The sequence below is a fragment of the Zingiber officinale genome, chromosome 3B (assembly GCF_018446385.1).
Source record: "Zingiber officinale cultivar Zhangliang chromosome 3B, Zo_v1.1, whole genome shotgun sequence".
Lineage (NCBI taxonomy): Eukaryota > Viridiplantae > Streptophyta > Magnoliopsida > Zingiberales > Zingiberaceae > Zingiber > Zingiber officinale.
This window is the reverse complement of record NC_055991.1, coordinates 74,099,165-74,117,192: the sequence shown is the minus strand read 5'-3', so window position 1 is coordinate 74,117,192 and position 18,028 is coordinate 74,099,165. Positions and strand designations below refer to the sequence as shown.

The 18,028-nt window shown below is 37.8% G+C and overlaps 1 non-coding gene across 1 annotated transcript; it reads left to right on the top strand.

Moving 5' to 3' along the window:
• The first annotated feature begins 2,429 nt into the window (after nt 1-2,429).
• Nucleotides 2,430-2,535, top strand: LOC121968769. Its single transcript, XR_006108306.1, has one exon. It is a non-coding gene; the product is annotated as a small nucleolar RNA R71 (small nucleolar RNA).
• The last annotated feature ends 15,493 nt before the right edge of the window (nt 2,536-18,028 follow it).

Sequence of the window (18,028 nt, the reverse complement as noted above, 5' to 3'; positions counted from 1 at the left end):
GTTTTTTATATCCCTTATTCACTTTTTTTTTTTGTTTTTCACTCTCTTTTTTTTCATAAGGATTTACATTGTGCAACACTTATTCACAAATGTACTTTTAGCACAAATGTTGGGATATTTTGATTTTTTCCAAATGAGCTTACATGATTTGAGCCTCATCTAGTAACCAAAATGAAGTTTGAGAAATCACCATGGAAACCAAGTACTAAACAAACAAGATGAATCATGACTATTTCAATGATATCAACAATCCAAGCATCAAGTATAGTGAAGTGAAGATAAGATCCTTAAGATCAAGCCAAAACTAAAATTCATCTCCATAAGATAGAGAAAAGAGGTACATTAAGCATAGTACTAGCATCACTTAAAACATCATGAATCTAGATAATGAACGTGCTAACAATTTGCTTTAAGACAAGAAAACATAAAAATGGAGTTTGATGTTCTCAAGATGTATGCCACAAAAAATCAAAACAAAATGCAAGACATAAGCAAAAACAAAAACAAACAAAGCAAATCAAATGCATCTAATGCATCCCCCCAGACTTAAACTTTTCATTGTCCCAATGAAAACTAAAAACAATGTGGAGGAGATTTTAAGAGAAGTTACCAAGTGATCAACTCCAAATGGTTGACATTCATGTTTTTAAAGATACTCCTCCATCCAATGCTCATATTCTTCCACAGCTTTAAATTCTACAAAAAGAAAAAGATAGACAAGAAAAATTAAGTAGAGTATGAATTATTATAAACTCAGAATTAAAGACATAAAAGAAAATAAGGAAAATGAACTTGGGTTGCCTCCCAAGTGTTTAAGGTCATTAGCTCAACCACCTCATTAGATTCATCTAAATCTCGCTCTTGGAGGGGTAAGATATTTTAGAACCCTCCTACCAGGGGCTCTTGTTATGGAGACAGCTTTAATGGAGCTACAAAGTAAAATATAACTCTCTCCATCTTCGTCTTCTTAAAAGTTTTTTCAGGTGGTCGAAGACGGTTTAGATTGAGCTTCCAATCATTAGCCCAAGTGAAATATGTACATGCAAAGAAAGTACAAATCTCCCACAAACATATTAGATAAGATAGAGCCATAACCATATTAAGATAAGAAGAATAAGAAATAAAAACTGAATCACATCCAACAAAGTCAATGATAGGTACCTCTATAAAATTTTCCAAAAGATCACAAGAAGTACTAACCTTGCTTTGCTGAGAAATACCTGATATTTCTAAACATGTGGATGTGATTTCCTCTGAATCAAATGATGGTTCTAGCTCAGGCTCAGGTGTTGGCGATATCAAAGATGGTGATTCTTGAGACTCAACCATATCTACATGAGTCCCTACACATTGGTCCACAACATGCTTAATCCTTGCAACTCTTACAACATCTAAGGATTGTGTGGACAAAGGAGGTGATTCTTGAGATGCTGCTTCCACAACACAGCTCCCTACACATTGTTCCATATCAACATCATCAACATAAACATCAAAAAGTAAACCCACATCAATATCCTCAATAGGAGAATCAACTATAGGAGGATCAATAACTTCACTTGCAGTTTTAAATTGATCTACCACATCACATTCATCATCTGAAAATTTAATGTCACGACAACACCCTGTAAAATTTGGAGATAGATCTGAAAACTTATTTACCACTGCTTTATCTTCACAATCCTCATCTGAAGAGTCTTCATCTTTATACAAATTCAAAAATCTGCACTCAACCTTACCAACAGAATTTTTTAAAGTCATAGTTCTCATTGACCCCCACTAACCTTTGTGGAAAAGGAACCCTTAGTGAAGGTCTTGGGAAAGGTACTTCTAATTTCCCATATTCCCTTTTATCTTGTGGAGGAGATTCAACTTGCTTATCTTGTGTTGGTATGATCAATCGTTAAGGGAAAGATACTTGTGGCATTTGGGAACCTCTTGGAATAATGGAACTGAGTTCATGTGGTCTTCTATTGTTCTTCTCCTCAATTCTAAACATGTCCTTCTTCAGAAGTTCTTCATGATTTTTTTCAATTCTCAACCCAACATCATCACACTTTTCACTAGATCTTGTCTGCGAAGGAGGGGGATCATCTTTAAACCAATTTGAAACAATATTTTCAATCTTTGCCCCTAAATGTTAGAACTCCCCGTTTTGTGACTTGTGATTTTCAAAACTCATAGACGGTTGAGTTACAATTTGTTTGATAGACTCTATAGCATTTATGGTTTGCACTTCTTGAATGTTTGAGGGAAATTTCATCCAACTTATGTTTGACCATTCATGGAGGTTCAATGTCACTTGATCAATTAACATATATGCTTCATCTACACTTTTGTCCATAAAAGAACCTCCAGCTGATGAATCTAATAAACTCTTGTCTGAGAAAGGAATTCCCCCATAGAATATGTGCAGAATCAACTATTTTTCAAAATCATGATGAGGGCACTATCTTTGAAGACTTTTGAATCTATCCCATGCTTCAAACAATGATTCTCCATATGTCTGAGCAAAATTTGTTATGCAATTCCTCATATACACTACTCTGCTTGGAAGGAAAAAATGATTCAGAAATTGCTTCTCCAATTGCTCCCAACTTGTGATACTTTGAGAATGGAGAAAATATAACCAAGTCCTTGCTTTATCCTTGATAGTGAAAGGAAATGCCATCAATCGAACTGCATCTGCTGACACTCCTTCACATTTCACCATATCACAAATCTCTAAAAATGTTTCAAGATGCAAATAAGGACTTTATGCAAATAAGGACTTCTCCAAATTTGTGACCTTGTATCATAAAAATTAACTCTAGGTCTAGTTGGAAACTTTCTGCTTCAATTTGAGGTTGCACAATGGGAGATAAAAATCTTGCAGAAAAGGGTGTAGAAAAATTTCTCATGGATATTCAAAAAAAAATTATAAAATGAAGAATCAAATATAAGAAATAAAATGAAATATGAAAAGCAAGAAAGAAAATGCAGAATTTAAATTGCAAAAAAGAAGGTGCATAATGAAAACAAGAAAGAAAAGATAAAAGGAAAAAGAAAAACATCTAGAATAATTCATATGCTAAAGATTGCAAGATATGTTTACAAAAGAAAAGAAGAAAGAAACTAGATCAAAAGAGAAAACAGAGAAAAGTTAGATTAGAGTGCTAGAAATCAAGAATGCAAAGTTAGAATTAGAGAGAAACAATAACACTAGACAAAGAATTGTTAAGGTCGTTAGTGCTCAAGATTGCCTCCTTATACAAAAGGATAAGGGACAGCTGATTTGAAAACAAAGCTCGCTTAATCTCACTTTTTTTTGCATAAAAAATATTTTTCTTTCTCTCTCCATTTTTTTCCTTGCCCACTCCTTTTGTCTCTTTCCTCTCATCTTCTTTCCTCTCATTTTTCTTTCCCTCTTCTTTTTTCTCAATTTTTTTTCTCTCAATTTCTTTTTCTTTCTTTTCATTTGTTTTTTGTAGTCTCAACTGGTCCTCCATAACTTGTCTTGGAGTCAACAGTACAAGAATAATAGGTTTCCCTTTCAAAGTAAAACTATACTTATTTGTGAGGCCATCATGTGTTACCTTTCGATCGAATTGCCAAGGTCTTCCCAACAATGGATGGCATGCATGCATGGGAACCACGTCACACAACAGCTCATCTTCATATTTGCCAATGGAGATTGCTACCAAGACTTGTTTTGTTACCTTGATTTCTCCGCAATCGTTTAGCGACTGGAATCGATAAGGTCGTGAATGTTTCCGAGTTGGTAGTGATAATTTCTCCACCAAATCAGTACTTGCCACATTGGTGCAACTCCCCCCATCAATAATAACACTACAAACCTTGTTATTGACAAAGCAACGAGTATGAAACAAATTCTCCCTTTGATTACCTTCTTCCTCCTTAGCTTGTAGATTGAGAACTCGTCGGGCCACCAATAAGTCTCCAATAACAGCATGTTGTTCATCATCACTGTCCTCTTTTTGTGGCACTTCTTCAACTATTTCATCCTCATCTTCCGACTCAAGTTCACCTTGAGCGTTTAATACCATCACCCTTTTGTTCACACATTGACTAGCTATATGACCATGCTCTTGACATTTAAAACACTTGATATCACGAGTTTTGGAGGAAATGGGCTCGCGATTACCTTGAGTAGTTGATGGTGTGGGTTTGGGCTTCTTGAAGGGTTCAAACTTTGGCTTATTTTGAGGTTGTTCTTCCTTTCTAGGAGTTGTCCGCCATGTGCCGTGAATAGTCATTGGTTGTCCCTTCCTAGCCAATCCTCTCCTCTTGAGTTGTTCTTCCACTTTTTGTGCTTGGTGGACCATATCCGACAGCTCAACATAATGCTGCAATTCAACAATATCAGCAATTTCTGGATTTAAACCATGTAAAACCTGGCCATAGTGGGTGGCTTCCCGATCTTCATTGACATTAGCTCGGATCATGGACAACTCCATGTCCTTGAAATATCCATCCACACTTTTGGAGCCTTGAGATAATCTTTGAAGCCACTGATATAAGCTTCTATAATAATGGCTGGGTACAAACCACCTTCTCAGGAGCACTTTCATCTCCTCCCAAGTGGATACAGATTGCTCTCTGTTTCTTCTCCGAGTCATCACCACTTGATCCCACCAAACAATAGCGTAATCAGTGAATTCAATGGCAGCTAACTTTACCTTTTTAAACTCTGAGAATTCATGACAGTCAAATACCATTTCCATCTTAGTTTCCCATTCCAAGTAAGCTTCTGGGTCATTTCTCCCTTGGAAGGTTGGAATCTTTATCTTAATCCCTCCTAAATCATTATTTCTTCTAGTTCCGTTTCTATCTCCTCGATGTCCAATCCTGCCCTGATTGTAGTTTTGCTCATCAAAGTCTTCCACAATAACCTCTTCATCTTCTTCGACATCAATCCCTTGGGCATGTCTTCGTTGTGGTCTAGTAATACGTTCTTGTTGATGTCTTCTTGGTGTCCCATCCTCCACCCGATCCAACCTCTCATGGATAGATTCTAATTCCGCCCTCATCATCCGCTGCATCTCCCCCATCAATGCTTGTAATTGCAGGTTCGGAAGTGGCCTAGCCCCCTCCTTTGCTCCATCCTCCTGCTTGTTGGGCATGGCTGCAAAATGAAAGAAAACCTCACAAGCACTCAACTCACGTTTGGGTGGTAGCTCTCAATTGATGATATCTCTCAGTTCTTGATCAAACTCTAGAACAAATCAGAATATCATGTAGCAATTCAAAAGATACCATCGAAACTTATGATGGCAGAATTTTATGAGAAAATGAATGATTAGAAGTTTGAGAATAAGGAAAACAAGAAAAGAATTGTTGAAGAAAATTTACTTCGATTTACACAAGCAGTTTTTTTTTTTGGCGCTTTCTTCTTCTTCTTTTTTGTCTTTTCGTTGCGCTCTTTTTTTTCTCTTTTTGCTAAACAACAAGTAAAGATAGATTTGCACTTGCCTTTGAACCGAAGCTCTGATACCAGATGATACGAACCCCACCAACAAATGTGATGGAACCCGAAACAAAGGTGGATAGAACCCCAAGAACTAAACGACAAGAGTGTGAGCCTTGACCCGTAACCAAGAATTGGCACGAACCAAGCCTACGAAGGAAAGAAGCGCCACACCTAGGGGTGATAAGTTTCGATGGGTTGAACTCCACGAGAGTAGACTAGATAAGTTCAGCAAGTTCTTTCAAGAACTAAGAGAGCACACAATCTCACCAAAAACTAAGTTGCTTCATACTAAGATGTCCCTCCCTTATATAATGGGAGTGAACAAGGAAAAATACAAGATAAGTACATGCACAATTAGAGTCCCAATGATGCATGCCTCATGCAAGCTATCTAGAAACCCAAAACAAAATAAATGCATGCACAATTAGAGTCCCAAGTTGCATGCTTCATTAAACAATCTAAAATACTTAAGTCTTCATGCATGAACGAATTTCCATGCTTTGCATGCTTATTAGTGTTCTTCCGTTAAGCGCGACCGGTCATGGATGGTTATGCCCGATTACGTGGATTAGGCCACGACTAGCAGTTGCGATTATCTTGGTTTCTCCTTGCTCATAGTCCTCCCAATGTTTTTTGATTAGCCCATTTAGTGCTTCCTTGAAACGCTTTGCCCGTAGTCTTGTAATTGGGCTTCCGGAAGTGATAACTGATCTCTCTTATCTTCAGCCCTTGGGCATACATCACAAAAGCAAAAAAAAAAAAAATCGTGGAAAAAAAAAGAGCGAACTGAAAAGACAAAAAAAGAAGAAGAAGAAGAAAGCGCAAAAAAAAAACCTGCTTGTGTGAATCGAAGTAAATTTTCTTCAACAATTCTTTTTTTGTTTTCCTTATTCTCAAACTTCTACTCTTTCATTTTCTCTTAAAATTCTGCCATCATAAGTTTCGGTGATATCTTTTGAATTGCTACGTGATATTCTGATTTGTTCTAGAGTTTGATCAAGAACTGAGAGATATCATCAATTGAGAGCTACCACCCAAACGTGAGTTGAGTGCTTGTGAGGTTTTCTTTCATTTTGCAGCCATGTCCAACAACCAAGAGGATGGAGCAAATGAGGGGGCTAGGCCACTTCCGAACCTACAATTACAAGCATTGATGGGAGAGATGCAGCGGATAATGAGGGCGGAATTAGAATCTATCCATGAGAGGTTGGATCGAGTGGAGGATGGGACACCAAGAAGACATCAACAAGCCCGTATTACTAGACCACAACGAAGACATGCCCAAGGGATTGATGTCGAAGAAGATGAAGAGGTTATTGTGGAAGACTTTAATGAGCAAAACTACAATCGGGGCAGGATTGGACATCGTGGAGATAGAAACGGAACTAGAAGAAATAATGATTTAGGAGGGATTAAGATGAAGATTCCAACCTTCCAAGGGAGAAATGACCCAGAAGCTTACTTGGAATGGGAAACTAAGATGGAAATGGTATTTGACTATCATGAATTCTCAGAGTTTAAAAAGGTAAAGTTAGTTGCCATTGAATTCAATGATTACGCTATTGTTTGGTGGGATCAAGTGGTGATGACTCGGAGAAGAAACAGAGAGCAATCTGTATCCACTTGGGAGGAGATGAAAGTGCTCATGAGAAGGAGGTTTGTACCCAGCCATTATTCTAGAAGCTTATATCAGCGGCTTCAAAGATTATCTCAAGGCTCCAAAAGTGTGGATGAATATTTCAAGGACATGGAGTTGTCCATGATCCGAGCTAATGTCAATGAAGATCGGAAAGCCACTATGGCCAGGTTTTTACATGGTTTAAATCCAGAAATTGCTGATATTGTTGAATTGCAGCATTATGTTGAGCTGTCGGATATGTTCCACCAAACACAAAAAGTGGAAGAACAACTCAAGAGGAGAGGATTGGCTAGGAAGGGACAACCAATGACTACTCACGGCACATGGCGGACAACTCCAAAAAAGGAGGAACAACCTCAAAATAAGCCAAAGTTTGAACCCTTCAAAAAGCCCAAACCCACACCATTAACTACTCAAGGTAATCGCGAGCCCATTTCCTCCAAAACTCGTGATATCAAGTGTTTTAAATGTCAAGGGCATGGTCATATAGCTAGTCAATGTGTGAACAAAAGGGTGATGGTAATAAACGCTCAAGGTGAACTTGAGTCGGAAGATGAGGATGAAATAGTTGAAGAAGTGCCACAAAAAGAGGGCAGTGATGATGAACAACATGCTGTTATTGGAGACTTATTGGTGGACCGACGAGTTCTAAATCTACAAGCTAAGGAGGAAGAAGGTAATCAAAGGGAGAATTTGTTTCATACCCGTTGCTTTGTCAATAACAAGGTTTGCAGTGTTATTATTGATAGGGGGAGTTGCACTAATGTGGCAAGTACTAATTTGGTGGAGAAATTATCACTACCAACTCAGAAACATTCACGACCTTATCGACTCCAGTGGCTAAACGATTGCGGAGAAATCAAGGTAACAAAACAAGTCTTGGTAGCAATCTCCATTGGCAAATATGAAGATGAGCTATTGTGTGACGTGGTTCCCATGCATGCATGCCATCTATTGTTGGGAAGACCTTGGCAATTCGATCGAAAGGTAACACATGATGGCCTCACAAATAAGTATAGTTTTACTTTGAAAGGGAAACCTATTATTCTTGTACCGTTGACTCTAAGACAAGTTATGGAGGACCAGTTGAGACTACAAAAAGCAAATGAAAAAAAGAAAGAAAAAGAAATTGAGAGAAAAAAATTGAGAAAAAAGAAGAAGAGGGAAAGAAAAATGAGAGGAAAGAAGATGAGAGGAAAGAGACAGAAGGAGTGGGCAAGGAAAAAAAAGGAGAGAGAAAGAAAAATATTTTTTATGCAAAAAAGAGTGAGATTAAGCGAGCTTTGTTTTCAAATCAGCTGCCCCTTATCCTTTTGTATAAGGTGGCACTCTTGAGCACTAATGACCTTAACAATTCTTTGCCTAGTGTTATTGTTTCTCTCTTACAGGAATTCGAGGAGGTCTTTCCTGAAGAGGTTCCGCATGGTTTACCTCCCATTAGAGGAATTGAGCACCAAATTGACTTCATACATGGTGCCTCCATTCCGAATCGACCTGCCTTTAGAAGCAATCCAGAGGAAGCAAAGGAACTTCAGAGGCAAGTTAATGAATTATTAGAAAAGGGGTATGTTCGAGAAAGCATGAGTCCTTGCGCCGTGCCTGTGTTACTAGTTCCCAAGAAGGACGGAACATGGAGGATGTGTGTGGATTGTCGAGCCATCAACAACATCATGGTAAAGTATCGCCATCCAATTCCTAGGATTGATGATATACTTGATGAATTGCATGGTTCTTGTCTGTTCACAAAAATTGATCTTAGGAGTGGATATCATCAGATTAGGATGAAGGAAGGTGATGAATGGAAAACTGGTTTTAAAACCAAACATAGCTTATATGAATCGTTAGTAATGCCTTTTGGCTTAACTAATGCTCCTAGCACTTTTATGCGTTTGATGAACCATGTTTTGCGTGCTTTCTTAGGGAAATTTGTAGTTGTGTATTTTGATGATATTTTGATTTATAGCAGAAGCTTAGAAGAGCATGTTACACATTTAAGATTAGTTTTGAGTGTGCTAAAAGAAGAAAAGTTTTTTGCTAACCTCGTTAAATGCTCCTTTTGTACGGAGAAAGTCGTGTTTCTTGGTTTTGTTGTTAGTACTAAAGGCGTTGAGATGGATGAGGAAAAGGTGAAAGCAATCCAAGAGTGGCCAACACCGACAACAATTAGCCAAGTGAGGAGTTTCCATGGTTTGGCCAGCTTCTATCGATGGTTTGTTCATGATTTTAGCAATATTGCAGCTCCTCTTACTAAAGTCATCAAGAAAAATGAGTCATTCAAGTGGGGAGAGGAGAAAGAGAGGGCCTTCAACACTTTGAAAGAAAAGCTAAGTTCTGCTCCTTTACTAATCCTACCAGATTTTTCTAAAACCTTTGAAATCGAATGTGATGCTTCTGGTGTTGGTATAGGTGTTGTGCTTATGCAGGAAATGAGACCCATTGCTTATTTCAGTGAGAAGTTGAGTGGAGTCACTCTCAACTCTCCCACATATGACAAGGAAATGTATGCATTGGTGAGAGCATTGGAGACATGGCAACATTACCTATGGCCAAAAGAATTCGTGATTCACACAGATCATCAATCTATAAAGCATTTGAAGAGCCAACATAAGTTGAACCGACGTCATGCTAAATGGGTAGAATTCATTGAGACATTTCCTTATGTGATCAAATATAAGCAAGGAAAGGAGAACGTAGTTGCTGATGCACTATCTCGAAGGTATGCTTTACTGTCCCCACTTTAGATACGAAGTTACTTGGATTTGAATATATCAAGGATTTATATACTAACGATACTGATCTTGCTGAGGTTTCCAAAGCATGCGATAAGGTTGCATTTGGTAAGTTCTATAGGCATGATGGGTTTTTATTTCGTGAAAATAGATTGTGTGTGCCTATGTGTTCGTTACGTGAATTATTCACTAGGGAAGCCCATGGTGGTGGATTGATGGGTCATTTTGGCGTTACTAAGACTTTAGGGGTTTTACAGGATCATTTCTTTTGGCCTCATATGAAACGCGACGTGAAAAGAATTTGTGAGAAGTGTATCACTTTCAAACAAACTAAATCTAAATTGAAACCCCATGGCTTGTATACTCCTTTGCCTATACCTAGTGAGCTTTGAACTGATATTTCAATAGACTTTGTTTTGGGATTACCCCCGACCAAGAGGGGGAGAGATTCAATTTTTGTTGTGGTAGACAGATTCTCTAAAATGGCGCATTTCATTCCATGTCATAAAACTGATGATGCATCGCATATAGCTGAATTGTTCTTTAAAGAGGTTATTAGGTTGCATGGCATGCCTAGGACCATTGTCTCTGATAGAGATGCAAAATTTTTGAGTTATTTTTGGAAGACTTTGTGGGGGAAATTAGGAACTAAATTGTTGTTCTCTACTACTTGTCACCCCCAAACTGATGGGCAAACTGAAGTGGTCAATCGAACCTTGTCCTTTTTACTTCGTGCGGTCATTAACAAGAATTTGAGAATATGGGAAGATTGTCTACCTCATGTTGAATTTGCTTATAATAGGAGCATACATTCTGCGACTAAATTTTCTCCATTTGAAATTGTTTATGGTTTCAATCCCTTGTCACCATTAGATTTGATTCCTTTAGCTGTAAGTGAGCATATAAACTTAGATGGTAAGCAGAAGGCCGAATTCGTAAAGAAGATTCATGAACAAGCACGACTGAATATTGAGAAAAGAACTCAGCAATACATGCAACAAGCTAACAAGGGGCGCAAGAAAATTGTGTTTGAACCAAGAGAATGGGTTTGGTTGCACCTCTGAAAGGAGCGATTTCCGGAAAAACGTCGTTCTAAACTTCTACCTCGAGGGGATGGCCCATTTCAAGTATTAGAGCGCATAATGCCTACAAACTTGAACTACCAGGTGAGTATGGCGTACATTCTACTTTTAATGTTGCTGACTTATCCCCGTTTGATGCAGGTGATGATTTGAGGACAAATCCTTTTCAAGAAGGGGAGAATGATGTATGCCCAAGGGCTGAAGATAGGAGAGATCAGTTATCACTTCCGGAAGGCCCAATTACAAGACTACGGGCAAAGCGTTTCAAGGAAGCACTAAATGGGCTAATCAAAAAACATTGGGAGGACTATGAGCAAGGAGAAATGAAGATAATCGCAACTGCTAGTCGTGGCCTAATCCACATAATCTGGCATAACCATCCATGACTGGCCGCGCTTAAAGGAAGGACGCTAATAAGCATGCAAAGCATGGGAATTCGTCCATGCATGAAGACTTAAATATTTTAGATTGTTTAATGAAGCATGCAACTTGGACTCTAATTGTGCATGCATTTATTTTGTTTTGGGCTTCTAGATAGCTTGCATGAGGCATGCATCATTGGGACTCTAATTGTGCATGTACTTATCTTGTATTTTTCCTTGTTCACTCCCATTATATAAGGGAGGGACATCTTAGTATGAAGCAACTTAGTTTTTGGTGAGATTGTGTGCTCTCTTAGTTCTTGAAAGAACTTGCTGAACTTATCTAGTCTACTCTCGTGGCGTTCAACCCATCGAAACTTATCACCCCTAGGTGTGGCGTTTCTTTCTTTTGTAGGCTTGGTTCGTGCCAATTCTTGGTTACGGGTCAAGACTCACACTCTTGTCGTTTAGTTCTTGGGGTTCTATCCACCTTTGTTTTGGGTTCCATCACATTTATTGGTGGGGTTCGTATCAGTCTAGATCGAACAAAATGTAAAATCCTAAATCTAATCCAGCTCCTGCTGTATTTAATAAGTATAATCATGCACACACATAAAATGCCCTCGACATGTCCAAGGGTCCAATCACACACAATCATAATAGGCCATAATAGTTGGAGTCTGCAACCACAGAGTCAATCTATTTACACATCCTACTATTATCCTGCCTAAAATATGTATGACATGTGCATAATTAAACTAAAAACCAAACACACAGAGGTAAAACCTAACTCTGATACCAATTGTTGGTTGCTACTAGGAATACCATTCTAGTTCCGCTATACAAAAGTTTTGTACAAACATAGAACTATCCTAGCTACCCATGTGCTCTACTGAAGTTAAATTTGGATTGTAAATGATGCTTAACATTATTAATCCAAATTGTCCTTTAGAAGTCAAACTTGGATTGGAAACGATACTTAACATTTTTACTCTAAATTTAACCAATGTGATCTTCCTATGTTAAGCCATATTACAGAAGTCAATCAAATATCTATTTCAAAGGTCGGCTTCCAGGTTAAATATGGCGAGGCACTAGGCCTTCTTGGGTATGGGATCATCCACCAGTTCCTAGACAAAGCTTTTCAAAGAAATCGGATATTTAACTTCTTACAGTAAACTAGGTTTAACTATAGAGACCTCAATAGAAACACAATATCAAAACATGAAATCGATAACAAAATGATAACCTAAAACCGATAATCTCTTGTGTTTCGGTTTTCGAGATCTATACAAAAGAAAGAACTAGTTATGATGAGGAAACTAATAACTAGTTATACCTTTTGTAGCTTATAGAACTCTTGATCTTCTGCTGTATTCCTCTCCTTCTCTTGGACGTCGTGTGGGCGATGATCTACCAAGATGAAATCCAACCAAGCTTCTTCTTTTGCTTCCAATATTCGGCCACCAACTAACCTCCAAGGGATGCTAGACAAGAGAGCTTCCTTCTCTCCTTCTTCTCCTTCAAGCAACCGGTCACCAAGAGAAAACAATGCTTGATGCCGCCGGCCTCCAAGAGAGAAAACAAAAGGAGAAGAGAAAATGATAAGGGCCGACCACCAAAGGATTGGAAGAGAGGAATAGAAGATGTGTTATCTCATGAGGCACCCCTCCATCTCTTTTATAATCCTTGGTCTTAGTAAAAAAGGAAAGTTTTAAACATAATTAAAATTTCCTTATTTTCCTTGCCAATGACTAAAAAGGAAAGTTTTAAAACAAAAAATTAAAACTTCCTTTTAATGCTTGTCATGGTCGGCCCTACACATGTGCTCCAAACAAGGAAAGTTTTAAACATAAAATTAAAACTTCCTTATTTGTTTCCGGTAAGAAATTTTTAATAAAAAATTTCTCTTTTAAATCCCTTGTTGGTTATAAAAGGAAAATTTTATAAATTAAAATCTCTCTTTTAAAAACATGTGGATGGTTACAAAAAGGGAAAGTTTTATCAAAAATTAAAATCTTTCTTTTAACTACAAATAAGGAAATATATCAAACCTCTCTCTTAATCGTTTGTAGAAAACTATAAGAGGAAAGATTTTAAATTTTAAAAACTCTCTTTTAAAACCATAGCTTCCACAAAAGGAAATAATTTAAAATTTAAAATACCCTTTTATATTTTATGTGGCCGACCACCTAGCTTGGGCTCCAAGCTTGGCCGGCCATAACTTGGCTCCATCCTTTTGCTTGGCCGGCCCTAGCTTGGGCTCCAAGCTTGGCTTGGCCGACCACAACAAGATGGGTAAGAAGCTTGACTTTAAGTGGACATAAGGCTTTATAAATAAGAGACTACAACAGGGACCGAGAGGAGGAATTGGTTTTGGTCTTCCGATGAGCTTGAGTTCCTGTGTTCGCCCCGAACACCCAACTCAAGTTCATCAATAATAATTCATACCACTAAAGAATTATTATTGTACTACCACACCAATCCCATATTACAATATGGGCTCCTTCTTATGATGAGTGCGTTAGTCTCCCTGTGTTTAAGATATTGAATGTCCACTAATTAAATGAGTTACTGACAACTCACTTAATTAATATCTAGCTCCAAGAGTAGTACCACTCAACCTTATTATCATGTCGGACTAAGTCCACCTGCAGGGTTTACATGACAATCCTTATTAGCTCCTCAATGGGACATCACCAACCTAGATTACTAGGGCACAATTTCATTCTATAATCAACAACACACCATATAAATAATATCACTTCCCAACTTATCGGGCCTATTGATTTAATGAACTAAATCTCATCCTTGGATAAATTAAAGAAATAAATATTAAGTATACATGCTTGTTATTATATCATGATTAAGAGTACGCACTTCCATAATGACAGAGATTGTATTCTTTTATATAGTCAGTATAAAAAGAAACTACCTCAAATGGTCCTGCTCAATACACTCATAGTGTACTAGTGTAATTTTAAAGTCAAGATAAACTAATACCAAATTACACTATAACTATTCTAATGGTTTGTCTCATTTCATCTTGGTTGTGAGCTACTATTTATAATTTCTAAGGAACTGATAACATGATCTTCTGTGTGACACCACACACCATGTTATCTACAATATAAATTAAATAGATAACTACACTTAACATAAATGTAGACATTTGACCAATGTGATTCTTATTTCAAAATAAATGTTTATACAAAAAACTAGACTTTTAGTATACATTCTAACATTCTATACCTTGTTTATACTTGATCACATAAGGGAATGATTCAATGAACTCCACCCATTTTGCATGACATCTATTCAACTTACTTTGGTTGTTCAAATGCTTCAACAATTCACGATTAGTGTGAATGACAAACTCTTTGGGTCACAAGTAATGTTGTTGGCGCAATCTGTTGGGATGTATACTATAAGCCTAGCTTTTGTATGAACATATGTCTTTGAGATATTTTGAAATGAGAATCACTTTGGTCAAATGTTTATATTTTATATTTATATATATGTTGATGCAGTTGTCCATTTAATTTATATTGTAGATAACATGATGTGTGGTGCCACACAGAAGATCATGTTATCGGTTCCTTATAAATTATAAATAGTAGCTCACAACCAAGATGGATAGGGGCAAACCATTGAAACGGTTGTAGTGTAATTTGGTATTAGTTTATCTTGACTATATAATTACACTAGTACACTATGTGTGTATTGAGTAGGACTATTTGAGGTTGTTCGATTTATAATGACTATATAAAAGAACAGAACCTCTATTATTATGGATGTACGTACTCTTAATCCCGATATAATAACAAATACATATACTTAGTATTTATTTCTTTAACTTATTAATGGGTGAGATTTACTCGTTAAATCAATAGACCCGATAAGTTGGGAGATAGTACCATTTATATGGTGTGTTGTTGATGTGAGCCAAGAAGAGGCATTGAAGGAAATTGGGGGACCCATGACAAGGTCCAAGACTAAGAGAATGAAGCAAGCTTTGGAAGGCTTAATAATGAGGCTCAAGGAAAAGGAGGATCAATGCACAATGGAGGCAACAACTAAGTGGATCACATTCCTTCAATTTGAAAGTGAAATTGGACCAACATGAGGACCATTTTCGTGTGCATGCATGGTTTGTGGGTTTTTCTAAAGTGACTTTTGATGTCCTTTGTGGGTTTTTAATGCATTTTTGAAAGTTCCTAAGCTAGTATAACAAATACCATGCATGCATGGTTGCATTAAGCTAGTATTAGGGATTAGTGGTTGCATTAGTGGATAATAAAACCCATGCATGCAAGCATGATATTTATTGCATAATTAGTGCATAGGGGATCTTAAGGGATGTTAAATAGGAGAACTCTTGTATGACAAATCATGTAAGTTTGAATGAAAATTTGAGTTTCTCTTTTGTGAGAGCTTCCTTCTTGTTCTTAGGCAAAGAACTAATTTCGATCTTATCAAGGCAACTTGTGGCGATCAAAACTCCATGACTTATCACTCACCTTCTCATCTTGCTTGAGTGTGGCGTCAATACCCTTCCCCAAGCTGAATTTCAAGGCGATCCATTTACAAGGTTTCTTTATCAGTTGTTGATTATAAAGGGAAACAGTGTCCTATTTATTTAGGTTGATGATGTCCCCTTGAGGAGCTCATAAGGAGTATCATGTAAACCCTGCAGGTGGATTTAGTCTGATATGATAATAAAGTTGAGTGGTACTACTCTTGGAGTCAGATGTTAACTAAATGAGTTGTCAGTAACTCATTTAATTAATGGACATACGATATCTTAAACATAGAGAGATTAACACACTCATGATAAGTAGGAGCCCATATTGTAATATGGGATTGGTGCAGTAGTTCAATAATGACCCTTTAGTGGTATGAGTTATTATTGATGAACTTGAGTTTGGTGCTCGGGTCAAACACAGGAAGCTCAAGTCCATCAGGAGGTCAAAACAAATTCCTCCTCTCAGTCTCTGTTGTAGCCTCTATAAAGTCTCACATTCACCCATTTTGTTTTTACTTCCTACCCAAGAAAGGGGCCGGCCACATCCTTGCTTGGTGCCCAAGCAAGGGACCGTCCACAATAAAACAAAAAAAAAAGAAAAAGAAAAAAAAGAGAGTTATAAAAGGGAGATTTTTTCTCAACAGAATTCTAAAAAAATCTGTTAACTTTTCTCCTTTTTTATCTGGCGCTAAGGGTTATAAAAGGAGAGGAGACTGTGCCACAAAAATATAAGTGATAAATTTTGTTTTTCTCCACAACTCAACAACCCTCCCTTTTTTCTCTAGGGTCGGCGACCCACATTTTTTTCTCCTTTTCTTTCCTCTAGGGTCGGCGCCTCACATCCCTTTCTTCCCTCTAGGGCCGGCGCTCCATCTCCCCTTGGTGGTCGGGGCTTGGAGGAGAAGAAAAAGAAGAGAAGAAGCACCTAGGTGGCCGGCGGTTTGGAGGAAAAAGAAGAAGGAGGAGGCACCCCTTTTTGCTTTGCATTCTTTGGTGGTAGGCGGCTTGGAAAGGAAGAAGAGGTTCGGGTGTTTTGTCTTGGTAGATCATCGCCCACATGACATCCAAGAGAAAGAGAGGAATACAGTAGAAGATCAAGAGGTCTTAGCATACGAGGAAAGGTACAACTAGTTCTTATTCCGCAGCGTAATTAGTTTATTTTTCTTTGTATGGATCCTGAACACCAACACAAGAGGCCAGCGATATTGTGCTTCGATCAAGGCATGCTTTGATCAATCAAGAACTTTCTTGATTGATCAAACACATGTATGATCGATCATGTGGGTTGGTAGGAAAGGTTATGTGCTCGTACAAATTTTTGTACATGGGATTTACACAGAACTGAATTTCCAGCGCCAACAATTGTATTAGAGCAAGTTTTCTACCTCTGAGTGTTTGGTTTTCGGTTAAATTATGCACTGTTCATATATAATTTAGGCAGAATAATAGTAGGATATGCAAAATAGATTAACTTTGTGGTTGCAGGTATCCTAGTTCCAACTATTATGGCCTATTGTGTTTGTATGTGATTTGAACCCTCGGGCATGTCGATGGTATTTTGTGTGTGCATGATTGTAATTATTAAATACAGCTAGAGCTGTATTAGTTTATTTTACATTTTGTTCGATCTAGATTACATGTACATTCCTTCATGGAATATAGGATCGATAAATGTAATTTTTTATTTCTTATTGTTGCGGCTTGCTATGCGTGGTGCTACCTTGAGGACCGGAGGCGTGGCGAAGAAGGAAGCAAGATAAATACGACGACATAAACCCTAGGGCCAGCGGCTAGGTTTTCTCCTCCTCACCTGGCTAGGGTTGGCGGTGGCTAGGGTTGGTGGCATACGAAGGACAGCGATGGATGAGGCCATAATAGTTGGAAATTTATTTTCATATTTTTTGCCTTTATATGTTATGTTTGTGTGCATGTGTGATGTGTGTGCATGTTAAAATTCCTCGATTTTAAATAACTAAGTGAGAGAGAAATTATTTAAATAAATTTCACGGTCTCCATTACTGGTTTGTAAGTGATGCATTCAAACTTGCGCGTTGGCTTTGAGTGCCTTCCTCCACATCGGATGAGCTTGTTTGCGAATCACTAGATCAAACTTCCTCTATGGATGATTATAGGAAATTATTTAGGTTTGTGTGATCTTCTCCATTTGGAGGGGCACGGCGGTCTCACTATATCCTTTGGGCCAAGACCACCTTACTGTTCCCAA